We start from the raw sequence: 12,733 nt of genomic DNA on the forward strand, positions 1-12,733 counted from the left end.
ATGATGATTTTTAAAATTTTTTGAGAATAAGGCTGTAAAGTAACAAAACGTGGAAAAAGGAAACAGGTTTGAATACTTTCCGAATGCACTGGAAGTGAGAGAGAGAGAAAGAGAGAATGAGAGGGAGAAAGAATGAGAGGAAATGTAAACTTGCTTTGGAAATGTAAACATGTGTTTCCCATGCCAATGATGCCCTTTGAATTGAATTGAATTGAATGAGAGGGAGAGCGAAAGTGGATCCGGTCAGGTGTGTGTGGATGTGTGTGTGTGAGAGAGAGATGGAGAGAAATGGAGAGAAAGAGATGAAGAAAGTGCAAGAAATGGAGAGGTAGTGATGGGAAGAGTGAGAGATGGAGAGGTAGTGACGGGAAGAGTGAGAGATGGAGAGGTAGTGACGGGAAGAGTGAGAGATGGAGAGGTAGTGATGGAAAGAGTGAGAGATGGAGAGGTAGTGACGGGAAGAGTGAGAGATGGAGAGGTAGTGACGGGAAGAGTGAGAGATGGAGAGGTGGTCACGGGAAGAGTGAGAGATGGAGAGGTAGTGACGGGAAGAGTGAGAGATGGAGAGGTAGTGACGGGAAGAATGAGAGATGGAGCGGTAGTCACGGGAAGAGTGAGAGATGGAGAGGTAGTGACGGGAAGAGTGAGAGATGGAGAGGTAGTGACGGGAAGAGCGAGAGATGGAGAGGTAGTGACGGGAAGAGCGAGAGATGGAGAGGTAGTGACGGGAAGAGTGAGAGATGGAGAGGTAGTGATGGAAAGAGTGAGAGATGGAGAGGTAGTGAGGGGAAGAGTGAGAGATGGAGAGGTAGTGACGGGAAGAGTGAGAGATGGAGAGGTGGTGACGGGAAGAGTGAGAGATGGAGAGGTAGTGACGGGAAGAGTGAGAGATGGAGAGGTAGTGACGGGAAGAGTGAGAGATGGAGAGGTAGTGATGGAAAGAGTGAGAGATGGAGAGGTGGTGACGGTAAGAGTGAGAGATGGAGAGGTGGTGACGGGAAGAGTGAGAGATGGAGAGGTAGTGACGGGAAGAGAGGTGTTAGCCAGAAAAAGAGAGGCATATGAAAAGAGGTGTACATTAGTGAATAAGGGACAGCAGAAGACTGAGTGGATCAGAGAGGGGTTGATGGAGTGAATGATAGATGGATCAACAGACATAGATAGAGTTGATGGCTACTCTCCAACTTTTTCTCTCTCTCCCTCTCTCTCTAACTCCCTCTCTCTCACGTAGTTATTCAGGTGATGTTAATGATGATGATGATGGTGGTGCTGATGAGGATGACGATGCTGTTATAAGTACTTCCATCACCCAGCCAGGTTCCTGTAATGCAATGACTGTTCAGGGGTGTGTGTGTGTGTGTTTGTTAGAGTTAGGTGGGTGGTGGGTGGTGAGGCGAGAGGCCCGACGTACGTGACTCAGCTAATTGCGGCGCCTTGTGAGTGAGAGCCGTGTACTCTGAAATAGTAGGAACCTGAGCTGAGATGGAGGCTATTCAACCTGGTCTAACAAATACACACACACACCTGCACTCACCTTAATCATACTTTATTACCCCCTACTCCCGCTGTGGCGGCTGGTCCAAAGTATTTTTAGCTGTAGATTATGGCTTTCCAATATCTAAGCCTCACATGAATAGTCGAACGTGGAGCCAAATTTACTTCTGTATGCCCATGTTGCCACACGTAATGAATACAAATATTACAATAATATATGCCATTTAACACATGCTTTTATCCAAAGTGACTTACAGTCACGCTTCCATCCATTTTCATACAGGTGGTCCCAGGAATCAAACCCACTATCCTGGTGTTGAAGTGCCATGCTCTACCAACTGAGCTAGAGGACCTGGGGCCATGCTCTACCAACTGAGCTAGAGGACCTGGGGCCATGCTCTACCAACTGAGCTAGAGGACCTGGGGCCATGCTCTACCAACTGAGCTACAGAGGACCAGGGGCCATGCTCTACCAACTGAGCTACAGAGGACCAGGGGCCATGCTCTACCAACTGAGCTACAGAGGACCTGGGGCCATGCTCTACCAACTGAGCTACAGAGGACCTGGGGCCATGCTCTACCAACTGAGCTACAGAGGACCTGGGGCCATGCTCTACCAACTGAGCTACAGAGGACCTGGGGCCATGCTCTACCAACTGAGCTACGGAGGACCTGGGGCCATGCTCTACCAACTGAGCTACAGAGGACCTGGGGCCATGCTCTACCAACTGAGCTACGGAGGACCTGGGGCCATGCTCTACCAACTGAGCTACGGAGGACCTGGGGCCATGCTCTACCAACTGAGCTACGGAGGACCTGGGGCCATGCTCTACCAACTGAGCTACAGAGGACCAGGGGCCATGCTCTACCAACTGAGCTACAGAGGACCTGGGGCCATGCTCTACCAACTGAGCTACAGAGGACCTGGGGCCATGCTCTACCAACTGAGCTACAGAGGACCTGGGGCCATGCTCTACCAACTGAGCTACGGAGGACCTGGGGCCATGCTCTACCAACTGAGCTACAGAGGACCTGGGGCCATGCTCTACCAACTGAGCTACGGAGGACCTGGGGCCATGCTCTACCAACTGAGCTACGGAGGACCTGGGGCCATGCTCTACCAACTGAGCTACAGATGACAACATACTCTGTAGAATAGTCTTCATCATGGACAGTGTTCTTGTTGACATTGAGTGTGTAACAGATAACGAGATCTGTGGTTGTGAGACATTACGAGTGTAACAGATAACGAGATCTGTGGTTGTGAGACTGTGGTCAAAGGGAGCTTAAATTACTAAATGGCTTGCAGGTTAGTGGGACCTTGCCAAGAGGTTGTTGTAAGGTTCCAGGTAGGTTGATGGGAAGTTGCTAGTAGGTTCCAGGTAGGTTAATTAGATGTTGTTGTAAGGTTACAGGACGGCTAATGGGAAGGTACTTGTATCTTTCAGGTAGGTTATTTATAGGTTGTGGTAAGGTTCCATGTAGGTTGATGGAAAGTTACTAGTAGGTTACAGGAGGGTTATCTGTCCTGTCACATCTGTGAGGACATGTTGACAGTGAGGACCGCCCTCTTGGAGGAGTCCAGCCCCTGGACTTCCCACTGGACCTGTCATCAACACCCGGTACTGCCCCGTCACCAGCACCTGCAGCAGGAAGTTATAAGCAACCGTGTCCACCCAGGGAACCACAAGCTTATAAAGCAGAGCACTGGGGGAGGGAGGGAGAAAGGGGGGGAGGGATAGGAGGCAAAGACATGAATGGGGGAGAAAATGTGTATATGTGACAGCAGTAAATGAAGAACAGAAGAAAAATGGCATTTCCAATTGAAGATATCACTTTACTATACCACACAAAACCAGTCAGACCAGGACTCACACACACCCTCCTATTCCAGTGAGATAGTATAGAGTCGAGAGCCATGGCAGTGTGTGTGTGGTGGTGCAGTGAGTCAGTGTGTGCAAATCAGACTGCAGGCGCTTGGCACGGTCTCAGGCCACAGAGATCTCTCAGGTACACAGACACACACACACACACACACACACACACACACACACACACACACACACACACACACACACACACACACACACACACACACACACACACACACACACACACACACACACACACACACACACACACACACACACACAAACTTGGTGGAGTAGCTCCAGCCCTTGGGCAGCTTGTCCTCAGAGGAGGCCCAGGTCATGTTATTAGTGTACACATAGTATTCATAGATGGTGTCCTGGAAGGGACAACTATAAGAGAAAAGGTCAGTGACACAGTTCAACATCTTTGCATAAATACAGTAATAAATGGTCATATAACCCCATAAATACAGTAATAAATGGTCATATAACCCCATAAATACAGTAATATATGGTCATATAACCCCATAAATACAGTAATAAATGGTCATATAACCCCATAAATACAGTAATAAATGGTCATATAACCCCATAAATACAGTAATAAATGGTCATATAACCCTATAAATACAGTAATAAATGGTCATATAACCCCATAAATACAGTATTAAATGGTCATATAACCCCATAAATACAGTAATAAATGGTCATATAACCCCATAAATACAGTATTAAATGGTCATATAACCCCATAAATACAGTAATAAATGGTCATATAACCCCATAAATACAGTAATATATGGTAATATAATCCCATAAAGGAAGGAAATTAATACTGTAATGGAGTGTACAAAAGTACAAATAGTAAATAGTTTTTAAGCTCTGTATTAATAGAGACTGTCTTTCAAATGTGTTTGAGAGTTCAATATTTGTGCATAAATACGGAATAACAATAACCCTATAACACTGTGTGTGTGTTTATACGTGTACTGTATATGCATGCATGTGTGTGTGTGTGTGTGTGTGTGTGTGTGTGTGCCTGCACGCTCATGCTTATGTGTCTCTCTGTTCCCCACCTTGTTGATCTTCTTACAACCATCCTCATTGACTGAGGCACAGATGGACCAGATGACACTGAAGATGAAGCACAATTCAACCATGCGACCGTAGTGGTCAGTGTCAGGTTCACCTGGAGGGAGAGAGAGAGAGGAAGAGCTGTGTAGACAGAGAGAGAGAGAGGGAGAGAAAATAAGTCATGCTACCATCATCAGAAAGAGTAAGCTTCACATGAAGAGGGAGAGAGGAATTGGCAGTATCAAATGTGTCAGTATCAAATGTTTAGTTAGTGTTGCCATACTGTCTCTATTGGTTGCCAAGTGGCAGCAGGGGAAGGAGACTCCACTGAGTTCAGTGATGGGCAGCAGCTCCTTACAGCTGCTCCTCTTGAATGCTACAGTCTTCTCTCAAACAACCTCTTCAGGTAGTCCACCTCAACCTATAGGGATGGGAAGGGGGATGGGGCCGGGGGGGGAGAACAAGAGAGGAGGGGAGACAGACAGGACTAGGAAGGGAGACAGAAAGGAGGGAAAGAGAGGGAGGAGGAAGAGAGACAGAAAGGAGAGAAAGAGAGGGAGGAGGAAGAGAGACAGAAAGGAGAGAAAGAGAGGGAGGAGGAAGAGAGACAGAAAGGAGAGAAAGAGAGGGAGGAGGAAGAGAGACAGAAAGGTGAGAAAGAGAGGGAGGAGGAAGGGAGACAGAAAGGAGAGAGAGGGAGGAAGAAGAGAGACAGAAAGGACTGAACGAGATGGAGGAGGAAGGGAGACAGAAAGGAGAGAAAGAGAGGGAGAAGGAAGAGAGAGAGAGGGAGCAAAAGAGGGAGGAGGAAGACAGAGAGAAAGGAGAGAAAGAGAGGGAGGAGGAAGACAGAGAGAAAGGAGGCAAAGAGAGGAAGGAGGACGAGAAAGAGAAAGGAGAGAAAGAGAGGGAGGAGGAAGAGAGACAGAAAGGAGAGAAAGAGAGGGAGGAGGAAGAGAGACAGAAAGGAGAGAAAGAGAGGGAGGAGGAAGGGAGACAGAAATGAGAGAAAGAGAGGGAGGAGGAAGAGAGACAGAAAGGAGAGAAAGAGAGGGAGGAGGAAGAGAGACAGAAAGGAGAGAAAGAGAGGGAGGAGGAAGGGAGACAGAAAGGAGAGGGAGGGAGGAGGAAGAGAGACAGAAAGGACTGAACGAGAGGGAGGAGGAAGGGAGACAGAAAGGAGAGAGAGGGAGGAGGAAGAGAGAAAGAAGGGAGAGAAAGAGAGGGAGGAGGAAGAGAGAGAGAGGGAGCAAAAGAGATGGAGGAGGAAGACAGAGAGAAAGGAGAGAAAGAGAGGGAGGAGGAAGACAGAGAGAAAGGAGAGAAAAGGGAAAAGTGAAAGGTTAATAATCAGAGCACACCTACAGTACGTTAACCTGTGATGTGATGCAGCCATCTTTCTGCCATGCTATCCCTAGCCCAGTTTACCTTCTGTCGTTTGAAAAGGTTCTGAGGACGTCGATATATGCCTTCCTTGGCGCTCACAAAAAATACCCCCAAAAAACATGGCACAGTACTTGGCGCCAACTCATGAGGCTCAAAACCAGAGCACACTGCTTAGACTACTATGCCAGTTCCTAGTGCTCTAGCAAGCAGGGAGAGTACTTTGATGATGCTTGATCAAATCAAATCAAATCAAATGTATTTATATAGCCCTTCGTACATCAGCTGATATCTCAAAGTGCTGTACAGAAACCCAGCCTAAAACCCCAAACAGCAAGCAATGCAGGTGTAGAAGCACGGTGGCTAGGAAAAACTCCCTAGAAAGGCCAATACCTAGGAAGAAACCTAGAGAGGAACCAGGCTATGTGGGGTGGCCAGTCCTCTTCTGGCTGTGCCGGGTGGAGATTATAACAGAACATGGTCAAGATGTTCAATGTTCATAAATGACCAGCATGGTCGAATAATAATAAGGCAGAACAGTTGAAACTAGAGCAGCAGCACAGTCAGGTGGAAGTTGAAACTGGAGCAGCAGCATGGCCAGGTAGACTGGGGACAGCAAGGAGTCATCATGTCAGGTAGTCCTGGGGCATGGTCCTAGGGCTCAGGTCAGTTGAAACTGGAACAGCAGCATGGCCAGGTGGACTGGGGACAGCAAGGAGTCATCATGTCAGGTAGTCCTGGGGCATGGTCCTAGGGCTCAGGTCCTCCGAGAGAGAGAAAGAAAGAGAGAAGGAGAGAATTAGAGAACGCACACTTAGATTCACACAGGACACCGAATAGGACAGGAGAAGTACTCCAGATATAACAAACTGACCCCAGCCCCCCGACACATAAACTACTGCAGCATAAATACTGGAGGCTGAGACAGGAGGGGTCAGGAGACACTGTGGCCCCATCCGAGGACACCCCCAGGCAGGGCCACACATGGAAGGATATAGCCCCACCCACTTTGCCAAAGCACAGCCCCCACACCACTAGAGGGATATCTTCAACCACCAACTTACCATCCTGAGACAAGGCTGAGTATAGCCCACAAAGATCTCCGCCACGGCACAACCCAAGGGGGGGGGCGCCAACCCAGACAGGATGACCACAACAGTGAATCAACCCACTCAGGTGACGCACCCCCTCCAGGGACGGCATGAGAGAGCCCCAGCAAGCCAGTGACTCAGCCCCTGTAATAGGGTTAGAGGCAGAGAATCCCAGTGGAAAGAGGGGAACCGGCCAGGCAGAGACAGCAAGGGCGGTTCGTTGCTCCAGAGCCTTTCCGTTCACCTTCCCACTCCTGGGCCAGACTACACTCAATCATATGACCCACTGAAGAGATGAGTCTTCAGTAAAGACTTAAAGGTTGAGACCGAGTTTGCGTCTCTGACATGGGTAGGCAGACCGTTCCATAAAAATGGAGCTCTATAGGAGAAAGCCCTGCCTCCAGCTGTTTGCTTAGAAATTCTAGGGACAATTAGGAGGCCTGCGTCTTGTGACCGTAGCGTACGTATAGGTATGTACGGCAGGACCAAATCAGAGAGATAGGTAGGAGCAAGCCCATGTAATGCTTTGTAGGTTAGCAGTAAAACCTTGAAATCAGCCCTTGCTTTGACAGGAAGCCAGTGTAGAGAGGCTAGCACTGGAGTAATATGATCAAATTTTTGGGTTCTAGTCAGGATTCTAGCAGCCGTATTTAGCACTAACTGAAGTTTATTTAGTGCTTTATCCGGGTAGCCGGAAAATAGAGCATTGCAGTAGTCTAACCTAGAAGTGACAAAAGCATGGATTAATTTTTCTGCATCATTTTTGGACAGAAAGTTTCTGATTTTTGCAATGTTACGTAGATGGAAAAAAGCTGTCCTCGAAATGGTCTTGATATGTTCTTCAAAAGAGAGATCAGGGTCCAGAGTAACGCCGAGGTCCTTCACAGTTTTATTTGAGACGACTGTACAACCATTAAGATTAATTGTCAGATTCAACAGAAGATCTCTTTGTTTCTTGGGACCTAGAACAAGCATCTCTGTTTTGTCCGAGTTTAATAGTAGAAAGTTTGCAGCCATCCACTTCCTTATGTCTGAAACACATGCTTCTAGCGAGGGCAATTTTGGGGCTTCACCATGTTTCATTGAAATGTACAGCTGTGTGTCATCCGCATAGCAGTGAAAGTTTACATTATGTTTTCGAATAACATCCCCAAGAGGTAAAATATATAGTGAAAACAATAGTGGTCCTAAAACGGAACCTTGAGGAACACCGAAATTTACAGTTGATTTGTCAGAGGACAAACCATTCACAGAGACAAACTGATATCTTTCCGACAGATAAGATCTAAACCAGGCCAGAACATGTCCGTGTAGACCAATTTGGGTTTCCAATCTCTCCAAAAGAATGTGGTGATCGATGGTATCAAAAGCAGCACTAAGGTCTAGGAGCACGAGGACAGATGCAGAGCCTCGGTCCGATGCCATTAAAATGTCATTTACCACCTTCACAAGTGCCGTCTCAGTGCTATGATGGGGTCTAAAACCAGACTGAAGCATTTCGTATACATTGTTTGTCTTCAGGAAGGCAGTGAGTTGCTGCGCAACAGCCTTCTCTAAAATTTTTGAGAGGAATGGAAGATTCGATATAGGCCGATAGTTTTTTATATTTTCTGGGTCAAGGTTTGGCTTTTTCAAGAGAGGCTTTATTACTGCCACTTTTAGTGAGTTTGGTACACATCCAGTGGATAGAGAGCCGTTTATTATGTTCAACATAGGAGGGCCAAGCACAGGAAGCAGCTCTTTCAGTAGTTTAGTTGGAATAGGGTCCAGTATGCAGCTTGAAGGTTTAGAGGCCATGATTATTTTCATCATTGTGTCAAGAGATATAGTACTAAAACACTTGAGCGTCTCTCTTGATCCTAGGTCCTGGCAGAGTTGTGCAGACTCAGGACAACTGAGGTTTGGAGGAATACGCAGGTTTAAAGAGGAGTCCGTAATTTGCTTTCTAATAATCATAATCTTTTCCTCAAAGAAGTTCATGAATTTATCACTGCTAAAGTGAAAGTCATCCTCTCTTGGGGAATGCTGCTTTTTAGTTAGCTTTGCGACAGTATTAAAAAGGAATTTCGGATTGTTCTTATTTTCCTCAATTAAGTTAGAAAAATAGGATGATCGAGCAGCAGTAAGGGCTCTACGGTACTGCACGGTACCGTCCTTCCAAGCTAGTCGGAAGACTTCCAGTTTGGTGTGGCGCCATTTCCGTTCCAATTTTCTGGAAGCTTGCTTCAGAGCTCGGGTATTTTCTGTGTACCAGGGAGCTAGTTTCTTATGAGACATTTTTTTTGTTTTTAGGGGTGCAACTGCATCTAGGGTATTGCGCAAGGTTAGATTGAGATCCTCAGTTAGGTGGTTAACTGATTTTTGTCCTCTGGCGTCCTTGGGTAGGCAGAGGGAGTCTGGAAGGGCATCAAGGAATCTTTGTGTTGTCTGTGAATTTATAGCACGACTTTTGATGTTCCTTGGTTGGGGTCTAAGCAGATTATTTGTTGCAATTGCAAACGTAATAAAATGGTGGTCCGATAGTCCAGGATTATGAGGAAAAACATTAAGATCCACCACATTTATTCCATGGGACAAAACTAGGTCCAGCGTATGACTGTGACAGTGAGTGGGTCCAGAGACATGTTGGACAAAACCCACTGAGTCGATGATGGCTCTGAAAGCCTTTTGGAGTGGGTCTGTGGACTTTTCCATGTGAATATTAAAGTCACCAAAGATTAGAATATTATCTGCTATGACTACAAGGTCCGATAGGAATTCAGGGAACTCAGTGAGAAACGCTGTATATGGCCCAGGAGGCCTGTAAACAGTAGCTATAAAAAGTGATTGAGTAGGCTGCATAGATTACATGACTAGAAGCTCAAAAGACGAAAATGTCTTTTTTTTTTTTTGTAAATTGAAATTTGCTATCGTAAATGTTAGCAACACCTCCGCCTTTGCGGGATGCATGGGGGATATGGTCACTAGTGTAGCCAGGAGGTGAGGCCTCATTTAAAACAGTAAATTCATCAGGCTTAAGCCATGTTTCAGTCAGGCCAATCACATCAAGATTATGATCAGTGATTAGTTCATTGACTATAATTGCCTTTGAAGTAGGGGATCTAACATTAAGTAGCCCTATTTTGAGATGTGAGGTATCATGATCTCTTTCAGTAATGACAGGAATGGAGGTGGTCTTTATCCTAGTGAGATTGCTAAGGCGAACACCGCCATGTTTAGTTTTGCCCAACCTAGGTCGAGGCACAGACACGGTCTCAATGGTGATAGCTGAGCTGACTACACTGACTGTGCTAATGGCAGACTCCACTATGCTGGCAGGCTGGCTAACAGCCTGCTGCCTGGCCTGCACCCTATTTCATTGTGGAGCTAGAGGAGTTAGAGCCCTGTCTATGTTGGTAGATAAGATGAGAGCACCCCTCCAGCTAGGATGGAGTCCGTCACTCCTCAGCAGGTCAGGCTTGGTCCTGTTTGTGGTTGAGTCCCAGAAAGAGGGCCAATTATCTACAAATTCTAACTTTTGGGAGGGGCAGAAAACAGTTTTCAACCAGCGATTGAGTTGTGAGACGCTTGATGGAAACAGTGCATTGTTTTTAATTGTTATGTTTTAAGCCTTCCCTCATCCATTGCTCTAACCTTAACCCCTCAGAATGAATACCTAAACTTTAACATTTGACACATACAAACAGGCACACACACACTGCTGTCCCAGTAGAACACACACCCATACGCATGTACACACATGTACCATACACACAAACACAAAGGGGAAGGTGTTTGTTAATTTACCCCATTTGTGTTTGTGTGTGTGTGTGTGTGTGTGTGTGTGTGTGTGTGTGTGTGTGTGTGTGTGTGTGTGTGTGTGTGTGTGTGTGTGTGTGTGTGTGTGTGTGTGTGTGTGTGTGTGTGTGTATGTATATCTTCTTTCATCGGACCACTACTATTTTATGAATCCACCATTATTTCATCAGTCCACCACTATTTGATCAGTCAACCATTATTTCATCCGTCCACCACTATTTGATCAGTCAACCATTATTTCATCCGTCCACCATTATTTCATCAGTCTACCACTATTTGATCAGTCCACCATTATTTCATCAGTCTACCACTATTTGATCAGTCCACCATTATTTCATCAGTCCACCACTATTTGATCAGTCAACCATTATTTAATCAGTCCACCATTATTCCATTATTTCATCCGTCCACCACTATTTGATCAGTCAACCATTATTTAATCAGTCCACCATTATTTCATTATTTCATCCGTCCACCACTATTTGATCAGTCAACCATTATTTCATCAGTCCATCATTATTTCATTATTTCATCCGTCCACCGCTATTTGATCAGTCAACCATTATTTAATCAGTCCACCATTATTTCATTATTTCATCAGTCCACCATTATTTCATTATTTCATCCGTCCACCACTATTTGATCAGTCAACCATTATTTCATCAGTCCATCATTATTTCATTATTTCATCCGTCCACCGCTATTTGATCAGTCAACCATTATTTAATCAGTCCACCATTATTTCATTATTTCATCATTCCACCATTATTTCATTATTTCATCCGTCCACCACTATTTGATCAGTCAACCATTATTTCATCAGTCCACCATTATTTAATTATTTCATCAGTCCACCACTATTTCACCAGTCTACCACTATTTTATCAGTCCACCATTATTTAATTATTTTACCAGTCCACCATGTGATTCTGACTGGAATCTCTCTCTGTGCTTTTATTGTCTAATTTGCCAGACACCCCCCCCCCACCCCCCCCCCCCCCACCCCTGCGGTACGGTATCAGTGTGCATCTTTTCTTTTCACCATTTTGTCACTGGTAGAGTGGTTGTTTTGAAAGGATTAAATATCACACTGTGTAATTCCTGTGTTCGTTGCCTGTTTGCCAAACCCAGTTCTCCCCCCCCTGTAGGGCCAGCCCACACTCACTCTGTCCTGCTGTGAACACTGGAGGGGGTCTAACTGATACCCACCCTGTCTGCTCAACTCCTTCTTCTCCATTATCTCTCTCCTCCTCTCTTTCGCTCACTCTCTCTTTCTCTCTTTGCACACTGGTGCAAATCTTGCAAGTCTTCACTCTGAGTAGATGTTGAGGTGTGTCACTCTCTCTCCGTGAGTCACACGATCACACACTCATACACGTACTCACATAGACTGAACAGATCTCTTCTTCACTTCTGACCTCAAGTGGAAGCTGTCCTTGTTCCTCCATTCTCCACTTCCACAGATTTCTCTGGTTTGTTATTTTCCCTCCCATTTCCCATGATATGCACACATTGTCCATTCCAGTGTCACTCTGCTACCACTCAGTGTCTTTCCTAACCCTCACCATCTCTCTGGGTGCCCTTCCTTGTGGCAGTGTGCCATACATTATCTCTGCTGAGTGTGGTGTGCCAAGCCAAAACCCTGGGTGCCAGGCTGGGGGGTTCAGTGCCTACCCCCTCCTGTATCTCCACTAAGCAGCATAAACACTGTGGAGCAGAGGGGGAGGAAGTGGGAGAAAGAGAGTGGATGGGGTGAATGAGAGAGAGAGAGCGAAAGAGAGAGAGAAAGATAGAGAGAGAGCACGAGAGAGAGCGAGAGAGAGAGACTGAATGAGAGAAAGAGAGAGGGAGAGAGAGAAAGAGTAAGAGGCAGAAAGAGCGAGAGAGAGAGAGAGAGGGAGAGAGAGAGCACGAGAGAGAGCGAGAGAGAGAGAAAGAGAGCACGAGAGAGAGAGAGCAAGAGAGCGAGAGAGAAAGAGAGACTGAATGAGAGAAAGAGAGAGGGAGAGAGAGAAAGAGAGA

The sequence above is a fragment of the Oncorhynchus kisutch genome, linkage group LG16, assembly GCF_002021735.2.
Source record: "Oncorhynchus kisutch isolate 150728-3 linkage group LG16, Okis_V2, whole genome shotgun sequence".
NCBI classification, from domain to species: Eukaryota; Metazoa; Chordata; class Actinopteri; order Salmoniformes; family Salmonidae; genus Oncorhynchus; species Oncorhynchus kisutch.